Source organism: Bombina bombina, chromosome 1 (genome assembly GCF_027579735.1).
Source record: "Bombina bombina isolate aBomBom1 chromosome 1, aBomBom1.pri, whole genome shotgun sequence".
Lineage (NCBI taxonomy): Eukaryota > Metazoa > Chordata > Amphibia > Anura > Bombinatoridae > Bombina > Bombina bombina.
This window is the reverse complement of record NC_069499.1, coordinates 1085358945-1085381455: the sequence shown is the minus strand read 5'-3', so window position 1 is coordinate 1085381455 and position 22511 is coordinate 1085358945.

Genomic DNA, 22511 nt, shown 5'->3' with positions numbered 1-22511 from the left:
TTTTTAGTCTAAAGATCCAATAGACTTCCTGTCTACCTAATGTTTGCGACCTATCTCCTCCTCTAGGTGGAGTTTTAATTGCTTCTATTATGTTCCAACTAAAAGAATGAACTGACTGGTTATGGACCTCAATAAAATGACGACTTAGCTCAGAACAGGGAATTTTGTTCCTTATATCTCCCAGATGTTCTCTGATACGTGTCCTTATATCCCGTGTAGTGAGTCCTACGTACTGACCCTTGCATAAATTACATTCTACCAAGTATATCACAAAATTTGAGCTACAATTATGACAACCATGTATCTGAAAGGTTTCTCCTGTTGTATATGATTTGAATGTGCTAGTAACATTATGGTAGTCGCAGGCTTTACAGCGAGCGCTGCCACATCTATAGCTGCCATTATATCGTAGCCATGAGCTTTCGTTGGTTTGTATCTGTGTATTCTTTAGCACGCTAGGTGAGAGTGAATTAGCAAGTGTATCATTTTTCTTATAGACAAATTTACATCCGTCACCAATTACTTCTTTCAATATTTCATCCCCATACAAGATAGGGAGATATTTCTTTACAATATTGCATATATCATTGTATTGATTCGAATACTTGGTGACGAATGTAGGTCTATTATCTGTTTTGTCCTTCCTTTTAGGGGATAGTAAATCCTCTCTGTTGTATCTATCAACTTCTTTTTTAATTTTTATAACCTCAGTTTTAGAGTAACCTCTGGCTATTAGCCTATGTGCTAACTCTTCACTTTCTTTAATGTAATCATTATTAAGTGAGCAATTACGTTTTACTCTCATCATCTGTCCTTTAATAATGCCTTTAAAGACATGTTTTGGATGTCCACTAGTAGCATAAAGCAGCGCATTACCTGCTATGGGTTTACGGTAAAGTGCTGTGTTTACAGAGTTGGATTTAGAATTCCCATATAGTGTAATGTCTAAGAAATTTATCTCTGTTTTATTCCATTCTTTGGTGAAGTTTAATCCCATTTTATTATTATTTAGATGTTGAATAAATTTATCAGCTGATGTTTCATCTGTCTTCCAAACTATTATAAGGTCATCAATAAACCTATTATATTGAATTATATGTTCGCGGTAGGGATTTGTATCACCATAAATGTAGGTTTCTTCAAACCAACCCATCACGAGATTTGCGTATGAGGGCGCAAATTTCGCCCCCATCGCCGTCCCTTGTTTTTGTATATAGTGATCATTTCCAAACACAAAACTATTATGTTCTAACAGAAACCTAATAATTTTAAGTACATAGTTTTTAAAGTCTACATTTAAATTACCATCTTTGTCTAAATAGAACTCTATTGCTAATAAGCCTACAGAGTGTGGTATTGAGGAATATAACGATGTGGCATCTACTGTGAGCCAACTATAGTTATCCTTCCAAGTAAAGTTCTTAAAGATATTGAGTATATGGGTAGTATCTTTTACATAGCTGTTTAATTTAAGGACATATGGCTGCAGTATGTCATCGACCCATTCGGACAAATGTTCAAGCAGGGAGCCATTGCCCGACACAATGGGTCTCCCCTTGACATTCACAAGCCCTTTATGAGTCTTTGGTAGATGATAAAACGCAGCAGTCCTTGGATGTTCAACATATAAATATTCAAATGTGGATTGATCTATAAACCCATGTCTTCTACCTTCACTCAAGATCTTAAATAGACGTCTCTGAAACTCTATTCGTGGATTGTGACTAACTTTTTCATAGACATTGGTATCATCCAACTGTCTGTGTGCCTCAGCTATATACCAGGTTTTGTCACAGACCACTATGCTGCTGCCTTTATCAGCCCGTTTTATCACGATACTTTCATTTTTCTCTAGGGCTACCAATGCCTCTCTTTCTTTTTTTGTCAAGTTGTTTATGTTATTCGCTTTCCCTGTTTTTTGCTGATGTAAAGTAGTCAGATCCTCCACAACTCTCTTCTGAAATAGTTCAAGAGGTTTACCTCTGGACTGTAAGGGATAAAATCTGGATTTACATTTAAAACCCACATGTTTATCTTTACTTTCCTCTTCGATTGAGGGTAAATTCCCTTCAGATATTAACTGTTCTAGATCATTGCATGCGCAAAGGTCCTGAAAAGTTAAATTATTTATCCTGTCACTTATTGTAATATCATTCTCATTAGATCTTGTAACATTATTTTCTTTATTTTCTTTAAGAAAATGTTTCTTTAGTGTAAGCGATCTAACAAATTTATTAGTATCTAAAATAGTCTGAAAGAGAACAAAATCCCTAGATGGACAAAAATTTAGTCCATAACTCAGGACCTTACTTTCAGTCTCACTCAGACTATAACTAGATATATTAATTACTGTGTTTAGACATACTTCCGATTGCTTTTGTTTTTGTTTTTGTTTTCTCTTGTGGGGTACCTTTCTTGTTTTTTCTTCTCTACCAAATCTTGTTTTATTTGTGTTGTTAATGTTCCCCCTCCCTTGGGTATGCCTGAATCCTCCCGAAAAACCTCTGTGGATCTTTTGTCTTTAGGTTTTGCTCCCTGTTCATTGATATACAATGTTGTGCCCCCTGCTTGGATATTTTCATTTAAATGAGTATTCATATCTGTTGTTACTTCTAGATTAGTACTTGACTCAATTGGTATATTATCCCAATCGGATGCTGAACTCCCCTCTGAATTTGAAAAGTCTGTCCCTGAGGCAGAACCTTCTTCGTCAGTGAAATTACTATTATCAGTATTAAATCGTACTTTTTTCTTCCAACGTCTATTTTTCTTGTGTGTTAGTGTGCCCTCATTAGTTATATCTTCCTTTATGTGAGCAGTACTTTTGTCTTGTGTCTGTATGGAGTTTTTTAAGTTAGTCTGTATTGCCCTTCTAAACTTCCTTCGCCACACATAAACTGTTTTATTGGCATAATCCTTACTGTCTCTTTGATATTTTATGTATTTAGTGTTCATTATATTACGTTTGGTAGCTTCGATTGTCTCTTGTAGTATGGTATCAAACTTTACATATTTATCATCATGTCTGAATTTGCTTAATTCCTTTTGTAGTACACAAATTTCTTCTCTATATTTAGATATTAAAGCAGTCTTATGTTTAATTAGAAGTCCCATCAGTCTAATGGAGCACTCCGTTAAAATGTCATTCCACTCTGATATAAAGTCCTGGTCATCTGTCTCGAATGTGGGGAACTTTTGTAATCTTAACCCACGAGGTATCATTCCTTTAGCAATATATTTAGTGAATGTCCAATTGTCCATGCGGAGTCTAAGTTCTTTTAGTTTATAATCCTCAAGCATAGAAAACAGGTCACCCAGTCCAGCATTTTTAATGCAAACTTTAGATAGATCCTCCAATTCTATATCATCCAAATCCCAATCATCATCAGTGCATAAAGAATAGTATTGTTTATCAGCTGCTAACTCCATTTTAAAGCCAGTATGGGTTTAGTAAAGAGGCTGTTAGATAGAAAGAATATATACGTAGATAATTTCTCTTTCTTTTATCTTTAACTTTATCTACAATCCTTGAGAGTAGAGGAACTCTCTTCATTAAGTCCCAGATTATATCGGCATACAGAGGAGCATTGGCCTATTCAGAGGCACGGATTGGATACAGACCGGTGAGAATGTGAAGGAGGTTCTGACGTCACATCCGATCGGTAAGTCCCGCACACGCTTGCAGTGGAACCGGAGTTGGAGAGAGAGTGATGGTCGTGCTTCACAGCGTGACTACCCTTTCGTCTACACAGAGGTGAGCCTAGCCGAGAGAAGTGGAAGACTTCCGCCTTCACGGAAAGGTAAAGAAGGGCTAAGGTGAATGCGAGTGTGCGGGTGAAGTATGTGATAAGACCGCCGTGTCAAGTGTTTGTTACAAATTGCTAGACTGCATTAATCTCACCTGTGCATTGTTATATGTATCCTGGTATCCTGGTATACACCATTCCGATGCTTACAAAGTATTTTATCCACTGGGCAGCGTTATACAAACTTTGTCATAATTTTTGAATCATTTAAAGGAACCTTCATTCGTCGGGAGTCGTCGGAAAAAGATGGTGCTCCGTGTTGGATGGCTTCAAGATGGATCCGCTCTGCTCCGGATGGATGAAGATAGAAGATGCCACCTGGATGAAGCCTTCTGCCCGTCTAGAGGTCCTCTTCTGCCCGGATCGGATGAAGACTTCTGCCCCTCTGGAGGACCACTTGTGCCCGGCTGGGTGAAGATGTCTCAAGGTAGGGTGATCTTCAAGGGGGTAATGTTAGGTTTTATTAAGGGGGGGATTGGGTGGGTTTTAGAGTAGGGTTGGGTGTGTGGGTGGTGGGTTTTAATGTGGGGGGTATTGTTTTTTTTTTAAGGTAAAAGAGCTGATTACTTTGGGGCAATGCCCCACAAAAAGCCCTTTTAAGGGCTATTTGTAATTTAGTATAGGGTAGGGAATTTTATTATTTTGGGGGGCTTTTTTAATTTTGTATGGGGGATTAGAGTAGGTGTAATTAGTTTAAATAAATTGTAATTATTTTTTTATTTTCTGTAATTTAGTGGGGGGGTTTGTACTTTAGTTTATTTAATTTAATTGTATTTAATTGCAGTTAGTTTAGGTAATTTATTTAATGATAGTGTAGTGTTAGGTGTAATTGCAACTTAGGTTAGGATTTATTTTAAAAATAAAAATTTGTACTTATTTTAACTAGGTAGTTATTAAATAGTTAATAACTATTTAATAACTATTGTACCTAGTTAAAATAAATACAAAGTTGCCTGTAAAATAAAAATAAACCCTAAGATAGCTACAATGTAACTATTAGTTATATTGTAGCTAGCTTAGGGTTTATTTTATAAGTAAGTATTTATTTTTAAATAGGATTAATTTATTTAATTGTAGTAATTTTATTTCATTTTATTTAAATTAAATTTAAGTTAGGGGGTGTTAGACTTAGGTTTAGACTTAGGTTTAGGAGTTAATAAATTTAATATAGCAGCAGCGACGATGTAGGGCGGCAGATTAGGGGTTAATAAATGTAGGTAGGTTGTGGCAACATTAGGAGGGGCAGATTAAGGGTTAATAAATAAAATGTAGGTGTCAGCGATGTTGGGGGCAGCAGATTAGGGGTTCATAGGGATAATGTAGGTGGCGGCGATATCCAGAGCGGCAGATAATAATTAATTATTAAGGGGTTAATAATATAATGCCGGTTTCAGCAATGTTGGGGGCGGCGGATTAGGGGTTAATAAGTGTAAGATTAGGGGTGTTTAGACTCAGGGTTCATGTTAGGGTGTTAGGTGTAGACATACATTTTATTTCCCCATAGGAATCAATGGCGCTGCATTTGAAGCTGAACGCTGCTTTTTTGCAGGTGTTATGTTTTTTTTCAGCTGAATCTGCCCCATTGTTTCCTATGGGGAAATCGTGCATGAGCACGTTTTGCCAGCTCTCCGCTACCGTAAGCAACGCTGGTATTGAGGTGAGATGTGGAGCTAAATTTTGCTCTACACTCACCTTTTTGCGACTAACGCCGGGTTTAAAAAAAAACGTAATACCAGCGTTGTCTTAAGGGAGCGTTGAAAAAAAAATGCCCCTGTTACCGCAAAACTCGTAATCTCGGTGTAAGATAGCAAACAGTAACATGATGCACTCTTACGCATCATGACAAACTGTTATACAAAACTGCAACAAAGGGTATTGAATTTAAAATTACATTTTTGAACAAAGCTCATTTATCATTGTCATAATAAGAAAAAACAGTTGCCTGTGCACTATCCTTAAATGTCCAAAGCATGTACGTGTACTTGCCTGTCAAGGCAAACCCCATAAGTGAGTCCTACTCTAATATAGCTGGAATAATATTTTATTAGTTCTAATTTGCCATGCTATACAGGTGACATAGCAGTCAATGGGCTCCATGTATTATGAAGCAGATGCTACTTTAGAGCCCTTGCAGAGAACATTGATAAATGAGGTACAATGTGTTAAAAAAAACTAAATTCCAACAGAGTAGGTGTAGAGCTAGAATGATCTTGTAATGGTTTAAGGTTAAGGTCTGTAAGAGAAAGGGCAGTGTGAGTTAAACTATGTTGTGAGGTGGAGGATAATGCTAACTTACCTCTTTAAAAGCAAATGCCAAAAAAATCTTGACCTCTTTTCCTGCTTATAAATTAAACCACTGCCTATACTCCCTACTGAAGTTGTAGGATGGTGGTATGAGTATAGACAGCTTCCTTATGGTTCCTGATAGAGTAACCAAGGCAGGGGTCTAGTTGGGTCTAATTTTGGTCTCCAGTGATCTGGTGGTGTAGGGGTGTGTAAGGATTGAAGTAGCTTTTACACTTTAGCAGTGGGAAGTCCCAGCCTTGAATTGGAGGACAGATATGTTAGGGTAGAGCGATGGCCAGGCTGGTAGGAGGTGAGGACACTTAAATTTGTGGCCTGGGTTGCCCTTCTAAGTTCAAGAAGCCAGACAAGCTCCTGAGTGCTCTATAGCCTCTGTCTTGGGCAAAGCATGGCTCCCTCATAGATAATGGTGGGCTGCTTACCTCTTGTAGCTCTGAGTAGTTAGGAACTCAGTTGCTGCCATTCCTGTATTTAGATTGTTAGTTTAATTATTGATAATTTATGTTAATGCAACAAGTGATAGTCTTCGCTTCCACTAATGTGTTTTGTGTCTTTTGCTAATATGGAGGCTTCTTTAGTAGAAAGAAAGAAGAGAAATGTCTTGCTAGGGTTGGGCTGTATTTGGGAGAGACCATTCTAGGCATTTAGTCCACTTTGACTACCTGATATATTTTTTACCTTAATCAATAATTATGACACGTGCAGTGAAAACTTGAATGTAATTTTATAATTAAAAACATTTTTAAACAACCGACCAGATACTTCATATCAACTATAAACAAACATTCTGATGTCTGGGTAAAAGTTACGCATACAATGAGTAGATTAGTGATGTCGCGAACCTAAAATTTTGCGTTCGCAAACAGCGGACGCGAACTTCCACAACTGTTCGCGAACGGGCGAACCGGGCGAAACACCATAGACTTCAATGGGCAGGTGAATTTTAAAACCCACAGGGACTCTTTCTGGCCACAATAGTGATGGAAAAGTTGTTTCAAGGGTACTAACACCTGGACTGTGGCATGCCGGAGGGGGATCCATGGCAAAACTCCCATGGAAAATTACATAGTTGATGCAGAGTCTGGTTTTAAGCCATAAAGGGCATAAATCACCTAACATTGCTAAATTGTTTGGAACAACGTGCTTTAAAACATCAGGTATGATGTTTTATCGATCAGGTAGTGTAAGGGTTACGCCCGCTTCACAGGGACAGACCAAACTCCACGTTTAAAGGGACAGTCTACACCAGAATTTTTATTGTTTTAAAAGATAGATAATCCCTTTATTACCAATTTCCCAGTTTTGCATAACTAACACATTTATAATAATATACTTTTAACCTCTGTGATTATATTGTATCTAAGCCTCTGCAAACTGCCTCTTTTTTCAGTTCTTTTGACAGACTTGCAGTCTAGCCAATCAGTGCCTGCTCCCAGATAACTTCTCGTGCACGAGCACAGTGTTATCTATATGAAATACGTGAACTAACACCCTCTAGTGGTGAAAAACTGTTAAAATGCAATCTGAAAGAGGTGGGCTTCAAGTTCTAAGGTGGGCTTCTAGGTCTAAGGTGACACTGTGCCCTGGCAGGCAGGCACTGAAACGCACACGTGTAAAGGAAACTGACTGCTATTATTTCACAGTAAAAAAAGTGTTGTTGTTTTTTTAAATCTACACTACTGTTACACCAGATATGAGTTGCACTGGGGTGACACTGTGCCCTGGCAGGCAGGCACTTAAACGCACACGTGTGAAGGAAACTGACTGCTATTATTTAACACAGTCAAAAAAGTGTTGTTGTTTTTTTTAAATCTACACTACTGTTACACCAGATATGAGTTGCACTGGGGTGACACTGTGCCCTGGCAGGCAGGCACTGAAACGCACACGTGTGAAGGAAACTGACTGCTATTATTTAACACAGTCAAAAAAGTGTTGTTTTTTTTAAATCTACACTACTGTTACACCAGATATGAGTTGCACTGGGGTGACACTGTGCCCTGGCAGGCAGGCACTTAAACGCACACGTGTGAAGGAAACTGACTGCTATTATTTAACACAGTCAAAAAAGTGTTGTTTTTTTAAATCTACACTACTGTTACACCAGATATGAGTGGTGGCACTGGGCAAGTGGGCACAGTATACGCTGTGAGCCTGACACACAAGCTGGCAGGCAGGCAACTGCAATTAGATTACACAGGGAGAAAAAAGAAAAAGCAGCCCTAAAAAGGGCTTTTTGGGGTGCTGTCCTTACAGCAGAGATCAGATGAGTCCTTCAGGACTGTAGTGGACACTGAATACACTAGCCTAGCTATCGATTCCCCTACTAAATCAGCAGCAGCTACACTGTCCCTCCTCTCACTAACAATGCAGCTTCCGAATTAATCTAAAATGGATGCTGTAAAGGAGGTAGGAGGGTTTGGGAGGGAGGGTCTGCTGCTGATTGGCTGGAATGTGCCTGCTGTCTGTGAGGTACAGGGTCAAAGTATTACTCAATGATGATGAATAGGGGGCGGATCGAACATCGCATATGTTCGCCCGCCGCGGCGAACGCGAACATGCTATGTTCGCCAGGAACTATTCACCGGCGAACAATTCGCGTCATCACTATAAAAGTGTGTTTTTAAAACAGTAAATATTTGTGTTTTTAATATTGTGAACTGAGCATGAAATAGATCATAAACAAGACATGCCGACGTCTTAAAAAGTAAAAATTTACTGTGAAGATCAGCTTGTAAGGTGATTTCTGATAGATTGGAATACCTTTGGCATATTGCCTTAGTGAAAACTAGTTTGTAGATACATTTCTAATCTTGATTAACTAAATGTGACTGTGATTTTTAACTTAATAGCATATTTTGCATTTTTACCAGAAGAGGGCAATAGCATTGGAAAAAAATCAATCTATCTATCTATCTATCTATCTATCTATCTTTATTTGACTTTATTGTTTCACATATGTGATAAAGGAAATCATTTGCGCCCTGCGTGGGGCAAATTATCTGTTCTATGATTAAATATATACATTGTTGGTTGTGAAAGAAAAAAACAAATATGGAATGAGAGAGATAATACAGTACTTTAAAAATATATGTACTATGCAGGATGTGAATTTGTCTTCAGAAAGCTTTCTCTCAAGCTATCATTGTAAGTATGATTCTCCCTCACTTCTGTATCTCTGTGCAGATTGGCTATTCAGAAGTAGTTATGTCGCGAACCTAAAAATTTGGATTGGCGAACGGAGAACTTGAACTTCCACAAAAGTTTGCGAACCGGCGAACCGGGCGAACCGCCATAGACTTCAAAAGGCAGGCGAATTTTAAAACCCACAGGGACTCTTTCTGGCCACAATAGTGATGGAAAAGTTGTTTCAAGGGCACTAACACCTGGACTGTGGCATGCCCGAGGGGGATCCATGGCAAAACTCCCATGGAAAATTACATAGTTGATGCAGAGTCTGGTTTTAATCCATAAAGGGCATAAATCACCTAACATTCCTAAATTGTTTGGAATAACGAGCTTTAAAACATCAGGTACGATGTTGTATCGATCAGGTAGTGTAAGGGTTACGTGTAAGGGTTGCGCCCACTTCACAGTGCGCAGTGTAGGTGATATACCTGCCCTGACCATGCTTTGCAGACCAGGTATCAGTGGTCAGATGGACCCTTGCCCCAACACTGTGTGCCATTATAGCAGACTTATATGGCTTTGGCGTTGCTTTTTGGTAATTAGAAGGCTGCTAAATGCCACTGTGCACCACACGTGTTTTATGCCCAGCAGTGAAGGGGTTAATTAGGGAGCATGTAGGCAGCTTGTAGAGTTAATTTTAGCTTAAGCGTAGTGTAGTAGACAACCCAAAGTATTGATCTAGGCCCATTTTGGTATATTTCATGCCACCATTTCACCGCCAAATGCTATCAAATAAAAAAAAATTGTTCACTTTTTCACAAACTTTAGGTTTCTCACAGAAATTATTTACAAACAACTTATGCAATTATGGCATAAATGGTTGTAAATGCTTCTCTGGGATCCCCTTTGTTCAGAAATAGCAGACTTATATGGCTTTGGCGTTGCTTTTTGATAATTAGAAGGCTGCTAAATGCCACTGCGCACCACACGTGTTTTATGCCCAGCAGTGAAGGGGTTAATTAGGGAGCATGTAGGGAGCTTATAGAGTTAATTTTAGCTTAAGTGTAGTGTAGTAGACAACCCAAAGTATTGATCTAGGCCCATTTTGGTATATTTCATGCCACCATTTCACCGCCAAATGCGATCAAATAAAACAAAAAATTGTTCACTTTTTCACAAACTTTAGGTTTCTCACAGAAATTATTTACAAACAACATATGCAATTATGGCATAAATGGTTGTAAATGCTTCTCTGGGATCCCCTTTGTTCAGAAATAGCAGACTTATATGGCTTTGGCGTTGCTTTTTCGTAATTAGAAGGCTGCTAAATGCCACTGCGCACCACACGTGTTTTATGCCCAGCAGTGAAGGGGTTAATTAGGGAGCATATAGGGAGCTTGTAGAGTTAATTTTAGCTTAAGTGTAGTGTAGTAGACAACCCAAAGTATTGATCTAGGCCCATTTTGGTATATTTCATGCCACCATTTCCCCGCCAAATGCGATCAAATTTAAAAAAAACTTAAATTTTTTTGCAATTTTAGGTTTCTCACTGAAAGAAAGTCTGCCAGTACTAAAATAAAAGGTTTTTAAAAAATGTTTATTTTTTTTAGCATATTTACATATGCTGTAGTGTAGCATCCCCCCTTAGCCCCCAACCTCCCTGATCCCCCCCCAAAACAGCTCTCTACCCCTCCCCATCTGCCTTATTGGCAGCCATCTTGGGTACTGGCAGCTGTCTGCTATTATTTCACAGTCAAAAAAGTTTTTTTTTTTTTTTTAAATGTACACTACTGTTACACCAGATATGAGTGGTAGCACTGGGCAAGTGGGCACAGTATACGCTGTGAGCCTGACACACACGCTGGCAGGCAGGCAACTGCAATTAGATTACACAGGAAAAAAAAAAAAGTAGACTGATGTTCTAGCCCTAAAAAGGCTGTCCTTACAGCAGAGATCAGATGAGTCTTTCAGGACTGTAGTGGACACTGAATACACTAGCCTAGCTATCGATTTCCCTATTAAATCAGCAGCAGCTACACTGTCCCTCCTCTCACTAAGAATGCAGCTTCCAAATGAATCTAAAATGGATGCTGTCCAGGAGGTGGGAGGGTCTGGGAGGGAGGGTCTGCTGCTGATTGGCTGTAATGTGTATTCTGACTGTGAGGTACAGGGTCAAAGTTTACTCAATGATGACGAATAGGGGGCGGATCGAACATCGCATATGCGATGTTCGCCGGGAACTATTCACCGGCGAACAATTCGCGACATCACTATTCAGAAGTAGTGATGTCGCGAACATAAAAATTTGGGTTCGCAAACGGCGAACGCGACCTTCCACAACTGTTCGCAAAACGGCGAAACGGGCGAACCGCCATAGACTTCAATAGGCAGGCAAATTTTAAAACCCACAGGGACTCTTTCTGGCCACAATAGTGATGGAAAAGCTGTTTCAAGGGGACTAACACCTGGACTGTGGCATGCCGAAGGGGGATCCATGGCAAAACTCCCATGGAAAAGTACATAGTTGATGCATAGTCTGGTTTTAATCCATAAAGGGCATAAATCATCTAACATTCCTAAATTGTTTGGAATAACGTGCTTTAAAACATCAGGTATGATGTATCGATCAGGTAGTGTAAGGGTTACGCCCGCTTCACAGTGCGCAGTGTAGGTGATATACCTGCCCTGACCATGCTTTGCAGACCAGGTATCAGTGGTCAGATGGACACTTGCCCCAACACTGTGTGCCAGACATGCCATTATAGCAGACTTATATGGCTTTGGCGTTGCTTTTTGGTAATTAGAAGGCTGCTAAATGCCACTACGCACCACACGTGTTTTATGCCCAGCAGTGAAGGGGTTAATTAGGGAGCATGTAGGCAGCTTGTAGAGTTAATTTTAGCTTAAGTGTAGTGTAGTAGACAACCCAAAGTATTGATCTAGGCCCATTTTGGTATATTTCATGCCACCATTTCACTGCCAAATGCGATCAAATAAAAAAAAAATTGTTCACTTTTTCACAAACTTTAGATTTCTCACAGAAATTATTTACAAACAACGTATGCAATTATGGCATACATGGTTGTAAATGCTTCTCTGGGATCCCCTTTGTTCAGAAATAGCAGACTTATATGGCTTTGGCATTGCTTTTTGGTAATTTGAAGGCTGCTAAATGCCGCTGCGCACCACACATGTTTTATGCCCAGCAGTGAAGGGGTTAATTAGGGAGCATGTAGGCAGCTTGTAGAGTTAATTTTAGCTTAAGTGTAGTGTAGTAGACAACCCAAAGTATTGATCTAGGCCCATTTTGGTATATTTCATGCCACCATTTCACCGCCAAATGCGATCAAATTTAAAAAACTTTAATTTTTTCGCAACTTTAGGTTTCTCACTGAAATTATTTACAAATAGCTTGTGCAATTATGGCACAAATGGTTGTAAATGCTTCTCTGGGATCCCCTTTGTTCAGAAATAGCAGACATATATGACTTTGGTGTTGCTTTCTGGTAATTAGAAGGCCGCTAAATGCTGCTGCGCATCACACGTGTATTATGGCTAGCAGTGAAGGGGTTAAATAGGTAGTTTGTAGGGAGCTTGCAGGGTTAATTTTAGCTTTAGTGTAGAGATCAGCCTCCCACCTGACACATCAGACCCCCTGATCCCTCCCAAACAGCTCCCTTCCCTCCCCCACCCCACAATTGTCCCCGCCATCTTAAGTACTGGCAGAAAGTCTGCCAGTACTAAAATAAAAGGTTTTTATTTATTTTTTATTTTTTTAGCATATTTACATATGCTGTGGTGTAGCATCCCCCTTAGCCCCCAACCTCCCTGACCCCCCCCCCCCCCCGAGCAGCTCTCTAACCCTCCCCATCTGCCTTATTGGCGGCCATCTTGGGTACTGGCAGCTGTCTGCTATTATTTCACAGTCAAAAAAGTGTTGTTTTTTTTAAATGTACACTACTGGTACACCAGATATGAGTGGTGGCACTGGGCAAGTGGGCACAGCATACGCTGTGAGCCTGACACACACGCTGGCAGGCAGGCAACTGCAATTAGATTACACAGGAAAAAAAAAAAAAACCAGACTGATGTTCTAGCCCTAAAAAGGGCTTTTTGGGGTGCTGTCCTTACAGGAGAGACAAGATGAGTCCTTCAGGACTGTAGTGGACACTGAATACACTAGCCTAGATATCGATTTCCCTATTAAATCAGCAGAAGCTACACTGTCCCTCCTCTCACTAAGAATGCAGCTTCCAAATGAATCTAAAATGGATGCTGTCCAGGAGGTGGGAGGGTCTGGGAGGGAGGGTCTGCTGCTGATTGGCTCTAATGTGTCTTCTGACTGTGAGGTACAGGGTCAAAGTTTACTCAATGATAAAGAATAGGGGGCGGACCGAACATCGCATACTATTCGTCGGCGACATCACTATTCAGAAGTGCAACTAATTTAACATATCAAATACAATGTAGCTCTAACCTAAGGCAGGGCTGCCTAACTATGCCCTGTGGGTCACATCCCGCCTTCCAAGTTTTCTTGGGTGGCCTTCTGCAGCTCTGAGTGGAAAGCACACGCCAGCAATATGTTCCAAATATTTTAAACTTGAATAGTTTATAATGTGATTGATTTTTTTTTAAAAAGAACATCAACATTCAAAATAAATGTTTTTCATATCACATTTGCTTTATTTTGTTGGCCAGTGACACTTTGAAAAGCCTTTCGATCACATTTATCTTATTTTCCTTTGTTAATCAGTTGACAACTATAATTAAGCTCCTGCACAAATCAAGCAATCACTGTGCATCATGTAGGAAGGTCAGGTTTCTGAATTCCAGCCTCCAAGAAGGGGGAGAGATTACAAATATCAGAAAAAATAAAAATTAGAAAACGGCAGAAAATAAATAATGAGAATTAATTGCAAAGTTATTGTTTACTCTGTTAATAATTAAAGGGACACTAAACACAAATTGTAAACTACATGATTATAAGCATTCATAAATAAGAATAATTTTGTATTGAAAACTGCAGCTTAATTTTGTCAGATGAGTATATTGTTTTATGTTTACTCTTTTCACTGATTTCCCTGTTCCCCAGAACAAAAGAGCTCCTGCTAACCAATCACAAACTAATATTTAGATATAGCACAAACTCTGGCCTGGAGTACAAGTTGTTGGGTAAATCAATTGCGTACGCACTGAGCGCAATGTGGCTGTACTGCAAATCTCTTTATGGGACACTTTGAGGAGGGTTTCCTTGGAGATGGAGCATGGGGGGCAAATCTCGTGCTCCATAGATGTTTCATTGACGATATATTCATCATTTGGAGAGGAGGAATGGAATTGCTAAGTATGTTCATAGAAGACATGAACAGCAATAACATGGGTTTAGAATTTAGCCACGAGTATAGTAGCTCAAAAATCAGCTTCTGTCAGGGTGCCAGGAATCAGACTGAGACGAGAAGTGCAAAAAAAAACCACACCTTTATTAATAGCAAAAAAATAATAAAAAGTCCACAAGTCAAATAACAAGCCAGAAGTCAAAACCAGAGCTGGTAGTCAGACGAGCCGAGTCAGGAGCCAAAGTGAATAGTCAGACGAGCCGGAATCAGGAACAAGGAAAACAGCAGAGTCAGGAACAAGCCAGGGATCAGGAACCAGGAGGGACATCAGGCAGCCAGGTAATACACAGGAACTCTCACAAACAAGTCTGAGACAACGCAAAGGCAAAGCATACTGAACAGAGGCCCTAATAAGTGATGACATCACAATTCTGAGACTGCATCCTGGCTCACATGGATGATGCACACCAGTCTGGCCATAAAAGGAAGTGCAGGAAATGAGCAGCATCCCCCACAATGCACTACAGGGAGTGCAGAATTATTAGGCCAATTAGTATTTTGACCACATCATCCTCTTTATGCATGTTGTCTTACTCCAAGCTGTATAGGCTCGAAAGCCTACTACCAATTAAGCATATTAGGTGATGTGCATCTCTGTAATGAGAAGGGGTGTGGTCTAATGACATCAACACCCTATATCAGGTGTGCATAATTATTAGGCAACTTCCTTTCCTTTGGCAAAATGGATCAAAAGAAGGACTTGACAGGCTCAGAAAAGTAAAAAATAGTGAGATATCTTGCAGAGGGATGCAGCACTCTTAAAATTGCAAAGCTTCTGAAGCGTGATCATCGAACAATCAAGCGTTTCATTCAAAATAGTCAACAGGGTCGCAAGAAGCGTGTGGAAAAACCAAGGCGCAAAATAACTGCCCATGAACTGAGAAAAGTCAAGCGTGCAGCTGCCAACATGCCACTTGCCACCAGTTTGGCCATATTTCAGAGCTGCAACATCACTAGAGTGCCCAAAAGCACAAGGTGTGCAATACTCAGAGACATGGCCAAGGTAAGAAAGGCTGAAAGACGACCACCACTGAACAAGACACACAAGCTGAAACATCAAGACTGGGCCAAAAAATATCTCAAGACTGATTTTTCTAAGGTTTTATGGACTGATGAAATGAGAGTGAGTCTTGATGGGCCAGATGGATGGGCCCGTGGCTGGATTGGTAAAGGGCAGAGAGCTCCAGTCCGACTCAGACGCCAGGAAGGTGGAGGTGGAGTACTGGTTTGGGCTGGTATCATCAAAGATGAGCTTGTGGGGCCTTTTCGGGTTGAGGATGGAGTCCAGCTCAACTCCCAGTCCTACTGCCAGTTTCTGGAAGACACCTTCTTCAAGCAGTGGTACAGGAAGAAGTCTGCATCCTTCAAGAAAAACATGATTTTCATGCAGGACAATGCTCCATCACACGCGTCCAAGTACTCCACAGCGTGGCTGGCAAGAAAGGGTATAAAAGAAGAAAATCTAATGACATGGCCTCCTTGTTCACCTGATCTGAACCCCATTGAGAACCTGTGGTCCATCATCAAATGTGAGATTTACAAGGAGGGAAAACAGTACACCTCTCTGAACAGTGTCTGGGAGGCTGTGGTTGCTGCTGCACGCAATGTTGATGGTGAACAGATCAAAACACTGACAGAATCCATGGATGGCAGGCTTTTGAGTGTCCTTGCAAAGAAAGGTGGCTATATTGGTCACTGATTTGTTTTGTTTTTGAATGTCAGAAATGTATATTTGTGAATGTTGAGATGTTATATTGGTTTCACTGGTAAAAATAAATAATTGAAATGGGTATATATTTGTTTTTTGTTAAGTTGCCTAATAATTATGCACATTAATAGTCACCTGCACACACAGATATCCCCCTAAAATAGCTAAAACTAAAAACAAACTAAAAACTACTTCCAAAAATATTCAGCTTTGATATTAATGAGTTTTTTGGGTTCATTGAGAACATGGTTGTTGTTCAATAATAAAATTAATCCTCAAAAATACAACTTGCCTAATAATTCTGCACTCCCTGTATATTCAGGAAGAGAGGTGAGTAAATTGGCTTCCAGCAGCACATGGCAAACACAACAGGGAAAAAACCCTGACAGTACCCTCTCCTCAACAAACCCTCCCCCGCGGGAGGACAAAAGGCTTATTGGGGAAACGGGCATGGAAGGCACGGAGGAGGGCGGGAGCATTAACATCAGAGGAGGGAACCCAAGAACGCTCCTCCAGACCGTAGCCCCTCCAGTGAACCAAATACTGTACATGGCCCCTGGACATACAAGAGTAAATAATGCTGCTGACCTCATACTCCTCATGGTTGTCAACAAAGATAGGATGGGGACGAGGCAACACAGTGGTAAACCGATTACAAACCAATGGTTTCAGGAGGGAGACATGAAAAACATTGGAGATGCGCATAGCAGGAGGAAGGTCAAGAGGGTAGGCCACAGTATTAACCCGTCGGAGTATTCGAAAAGGACCAACAAAACGGGGAGCCAATTTATTGGAAGGCACACGAAGGTTCAAGTTGCGGGAGGACAGCCAAACTCTCTCACCAACCTGGTAGAAAGATGCGGGCAGATGCCTACGATCAGCCTGGAACTTTTGGCGCTGCATATAACGATGAAGGCAATACTGAATTTGCACCCACGTGGAATGGAGTTGCCGGAGATGCTCCTCCAAAGCTGGAATACCCTGAGACATGAATGAATCGGGCAACAAGGATGGTTGAAACCCATAATTTGCCATGAACAGGGATAACTTGGAGGAAGCATTAATAGGTAACAGTTCAGACCAATTATTGTGGTGATCTGAGACATAGCAACGGAGGAACAGTTCCAGAGCTTGATTAGACCGTTCCGCAGCCCCATTGGATTGAGGGTGATATGCCGAGGAGAAGGAAAGCTGGATCCCCATTTGAGCACAAAAGGAACGCCAAAATCTGGAGACAAACTGGCTACCCCAGTCCGACACTATCTCCTTGGGTAACCCATGTAAACGGAAGACCTCCCGGACAAATATTGAAGCAAGCTCCTGAGTGGTAGGCAGCTTCATCAAGGGAATGCAATGTGACATTTTAGAAAAACGGTCAACCACCATAAGGATAACAGTATTGCCATTGGAAACAGGGAGCTCAACAATGAAGTCCATGGAAAGATGTGTCCAAGGACGCTCACCATTAGCAATAGATGGAAGAAGACCCACAGGAAGACGTCGAGGAGTCTTATTCTGTGCACAAACTGAGCAGGAGGCAACATATGCAGCAACATCAGAACGGAGATCTGGCCACCAGAATTGTCGAGTAACAGACCAAATCATTTGGTTTTTGCCTGGGTGACCTGCGGCTTTAGGATAGTGGTAAGTGTGCAAAAGTTTAGTTCGAAGATTCTCAGGAACAAAACACTTACCACTAGGTTTCTCAGGAGGTGCATTGGTTTGTGCAGCCAGGATCTCCTCCCCCAAGGGAGAAGTAAAATTAGTACGTATGGTAGCGATTAGAGAACACGTAGGAGACAACGGAACAGGAGGCTTCCGCAAGCGCTTATTGAAAGAGGGCCTCTCTCTGAGTCTGATGTCAATTTGGATAAAAAAAGACACCAATGCCTCGAGATCCTCTGGTAAATCTCTGGCAGCAACTTTGTCTTTAATCGCATCAGAGAGCCCATGAAAGAAGGCGGCAACAAGGGCTTCATTGTTCCAACCTACCTCTTCGGCAAGCGTACGGAACTCAATAGCATACTGAGCAACAGATCTTGTACCTTGCTGAATGGACATGAGTCATTTAGCAGCAGAGGAGGAGCGAGCTGGAACATCAAATAACCTTTGAAAGGAGGCCACAAATTCAGGGTAATTTGAAATCACAGGTTTATTAGTCTCCCACAAGGGATTAGCCCAGGCAAGAGCTGTGTCAGAGAGTAACGAGATGAGAAATCCCACCTTAGCTCTGTCAGAGGGAAATGCCTGAGGTAACATCTCAAAGTAAATACCCACCTGGTTCAAAAACCCTCTGCACTGAATAGGATCGCCTCCATATCGCTGAGGTAGTGGTGCAGAACTGATTATGCTCCTGGTAGGCATAGGTGCAGCAGCGGAAACAGGAGCAGCCATAACTTGTGGGACTCTTTGGTCCAAATGTATAGTGCGAGTCAGCAGGGTTTGCAAGGCTAGTGCAAATTGATCCAAGCGGTGATCCTGTACATCCATCCTCGAAATGATGGCAGGTAAAGGTGGATAATTAGCAGCATCAGGATTCATGGCCTTTGCGTAATGTCAGGGTGCCAGGAATCAGACTGAGACGAGAAGTGCAAAAATAACCACACCTTTATTAATAGCAAAAAATAATAAAAAGTCCACAAGTCAAATAACAAGCCAGGAGTCAAAACCAGAGCTGGTAGTCAGGCGAGCCGAGTCAGGAGCCAAAGCAATTAGTCAGACGAGCCGGAATCAGGAACAAGGAAAACAACAGAGTCAGGAACAAGCCAGGGATCAGGAACCAGGAGGGACGTCAGGCAGCCAGGTAATACACAGGAACTCTCACAAACAGGTTTGAGACAACGCAAAGGCAAAGCATACTGAACAGAGGTCCTTTAAATAATAAGTGATGACATCACAATTCTGAGACTGCATCCTGTCTCACATGGATGATGCACACCAGTCTGGCCATAAAAGGAAGTACAGGAAATGAGCAGCATCCCCCACAATGCACCATATTCAGGAAGAGAGGTGAGTAAAATGGCTGCCACAGCACATGGCAAACACAACAGGCAAAAAACCCTGACAGCTTCCTTGATATAGAAATTGAAATCCAAAACAAAGAAATTTCCACTAGAACGTTCTTTAAAAATGTGGACGCTAATAACTATATAGATTACAAAAGCTGCCACCATGAACGATGGAAAAATAACATCCCAAAAAGTCAACTTCTAAGAATGAGAAGAAACTGCTCAAACATAAATGATTTTGAAACCCAATCTGAAACATTAATTACAAGATTTAAAAATAAAGGTTATAATAATGACAAAATTGTCAAAACAAAAAATGAAATAAAAAACATAGATAGAGGTGATATTTTAAAAAATGAAAAGAAAAAAGGATCCAGTGAAGAAACTGATCTAATAAAAGTCCCTTTTATAACTACATACTCCTGCCAACACAAACAGCTAACGAAAATAGTTTCTAAACACTGGCACTTAATAAAAAAGTGATCCAGTGATAGGTAAGAAAATCAGTGAAAAACCACAGATAATTTTTAGGAAAGCTAAAAACCTAAAAAATATATTGTCACTGAGTGAATATTGCAAACAAAACAAACAAAAAGATAAAAATTTGTCAGGGAGATATATTAGAGGCTTTTTTCCATGCCACAATTGCAAATCGTGCAAACACATCAGCAAAACAGAAATAGTGACAATTGGTATATAAAAATATATTTATAATAAATTCATGCTCTGCCCAGTATCATACATTTGCCATATTAGGTATTTTCCACATAATGGGTTTCAAATAGAATTTTAGATTTTTAAGGAATTGTAAATATAATTTTTATATATATATATATATTTTAATGATTCAGCAACTAGATTAAATCTTTTTATTGGGAGTTATATTAGTTTTTAACTTCTAAGTAAAGCTGGTACCATATCCTATAATATTTGATGAATTATAGAAACCCATATTGATCGCTAGTACTTTTATATGAATTGAATTGGTAAAATTATATTCATTTTTATATAAAATTAAATTATTTTTGTTTCAAATTAAATTGCTTTTTGTTTAAGATTTTTGTAAAATATCATGTTATATACACTGTTTCATAGTCCCTATTTGTGAGACCAAAGATTGAAATGGTTGTAACAAAGAAAATAAACTCTGTAGATACCAAAATGAAGAAACAAAGGTTACTAATGAGAACAAAAAGAGAGACTGATACAAAACAATAAAAAAGCAATGAAAGAGTTAACAGTGGTGAAAGAGTTAAAACCGCCAGGAAATGAATTGCAGGAAGGCAATAAAAAGCAGGGCTCAGATAAAATCAGGCATCTTGACAAAGGCTTCATAGTCAAAACGCGTAGACGATCTGACAATCCTGCTGAAAAAAAAGCTAAAGGAGGGAAAAAAGCAACACTTTCCTAGTGGTAAAAACAATGGAAGGTCTTTTGTAGGGCATTGCCCTAAAGGTAACTGCTCTTTTGCAAATAAAATAAGCAAATTACCCCCTAACATTACAACCCCTCAACCCCCAAATTAATAAAAACCTAATTTAAAAAAAAATAATGTAACCATTGCCCCGAAAGGGGCATTTTGATGGGCATTCTCCTTAAAAGGGCATTCAGCTCTTTTAACAGCCCCAAAAAATAAAAAAAAATCCCTAATCTTAAAAAAAACAAAAAAACAAAAAACACTAATCCCCAAATTGGTACTCACCAATGACGAAGGGTGGCAATCCATATTCATCCCGGCAGCGAAACATCTTCATCCATTGGCGGAGCATCTTCTCCAATCTTCATCCATCCCACGGTCCAAATTGTATCTTCATCCCGTTGGCGACAGTGAAGTCCTCTGGCGATGTCATCTGCAATGTCAGTCCTCCTCTTCAAACCAGCAACACGGAGCTCCTCTTCATGCAGTCCCTAGCCACACACTGAAGATTGAATGCAAGGTACCCCTTTTATATGGGGGTACCCTTGCATTCCTATTGGCTGACAAATTCAAATCAGCCAATAGGATGAAAGCTGCTTACATCCTATTAGCTGATTTGACTTTGAAGAATCAAAGTTGTGGCCACAACTGAGTTCTTTGAATTTCTTCCGTATCTCCAAATTGAGCAATGTTGTGCTAGTGTTGCACTCGCCCTAACCGGACTTCTGATCGTGTCTTACCTCGTTGTGTAGGGGTCTTGGGAAGCAGCTCCCTACTGTTATACCTTAATGGAGGATCAGCCTCTCTCCGTTTGAAGTTCCCGGCGGCTTGCTTTCTCTCCCTGACGTCGTTTGTTCCACGTGTTCCGTTGGAGGCCAATCAGGTAACCGGCACAACACTAGCACAACATTGCTCAATTTGGAGATACGGAAGAAATTCAAAGAACTCAGTTGTGGCCACAACTTTTTTGCAACAATTGTATACACAATTCAATAACTCTGAACAAACATGGAGTGTATTCCAGAGTTTTTTGTTTTTTTTTATATTACCTCAAAAGCCTCACCTAAGTAGCCTTTTTAATAGAACAACATGTTTTTATATGTATGCATATGCAAATAATTAGTGGTTAATGATACCATTCTGATTTTATTTTATTTTGTACAACATTTTATCTGTGTAACATTGTATTTATAACGTGAATTGTCATATAAATATTATTTGAATATACATAAGTTTCGTGTCATCCCTATATAATACGAAGGAGTATATAATATTTTTTCTGATACATGACACCAAAGGTACACTAGGTACCAGGTTGTTAAAGTTACATAACGACAGCACAAAAATATATAGCACTGGTGTTATCACTATAAACACTAAGGAGTTTTTAGAATAATAATATTTTACTAGGTACAAACAGTACAAGGTTGTTAAAGGTATAGAATTAGCACAATACATATAACACTGGTGTCACCACTATGATACACTAAGGAGTTTTTAGAACAATATTTTTTCAATAAATTTCAGATACAGGGAATTTGAAGGTACAACTCAGTACCAAGTTCTTAAAGGTATACACGCAGAACAAAATATTCAATATCACGAAGACACAGGACAGGTCGATAAAACATAGGAGTATTTTGTGAATAATACACACAATTAATTAGATAGTATATAGAATTATCACTAACATTTAGTCCTACTCACAGCTAATACTACTAGCGCTCCCCACCCCCACCACAT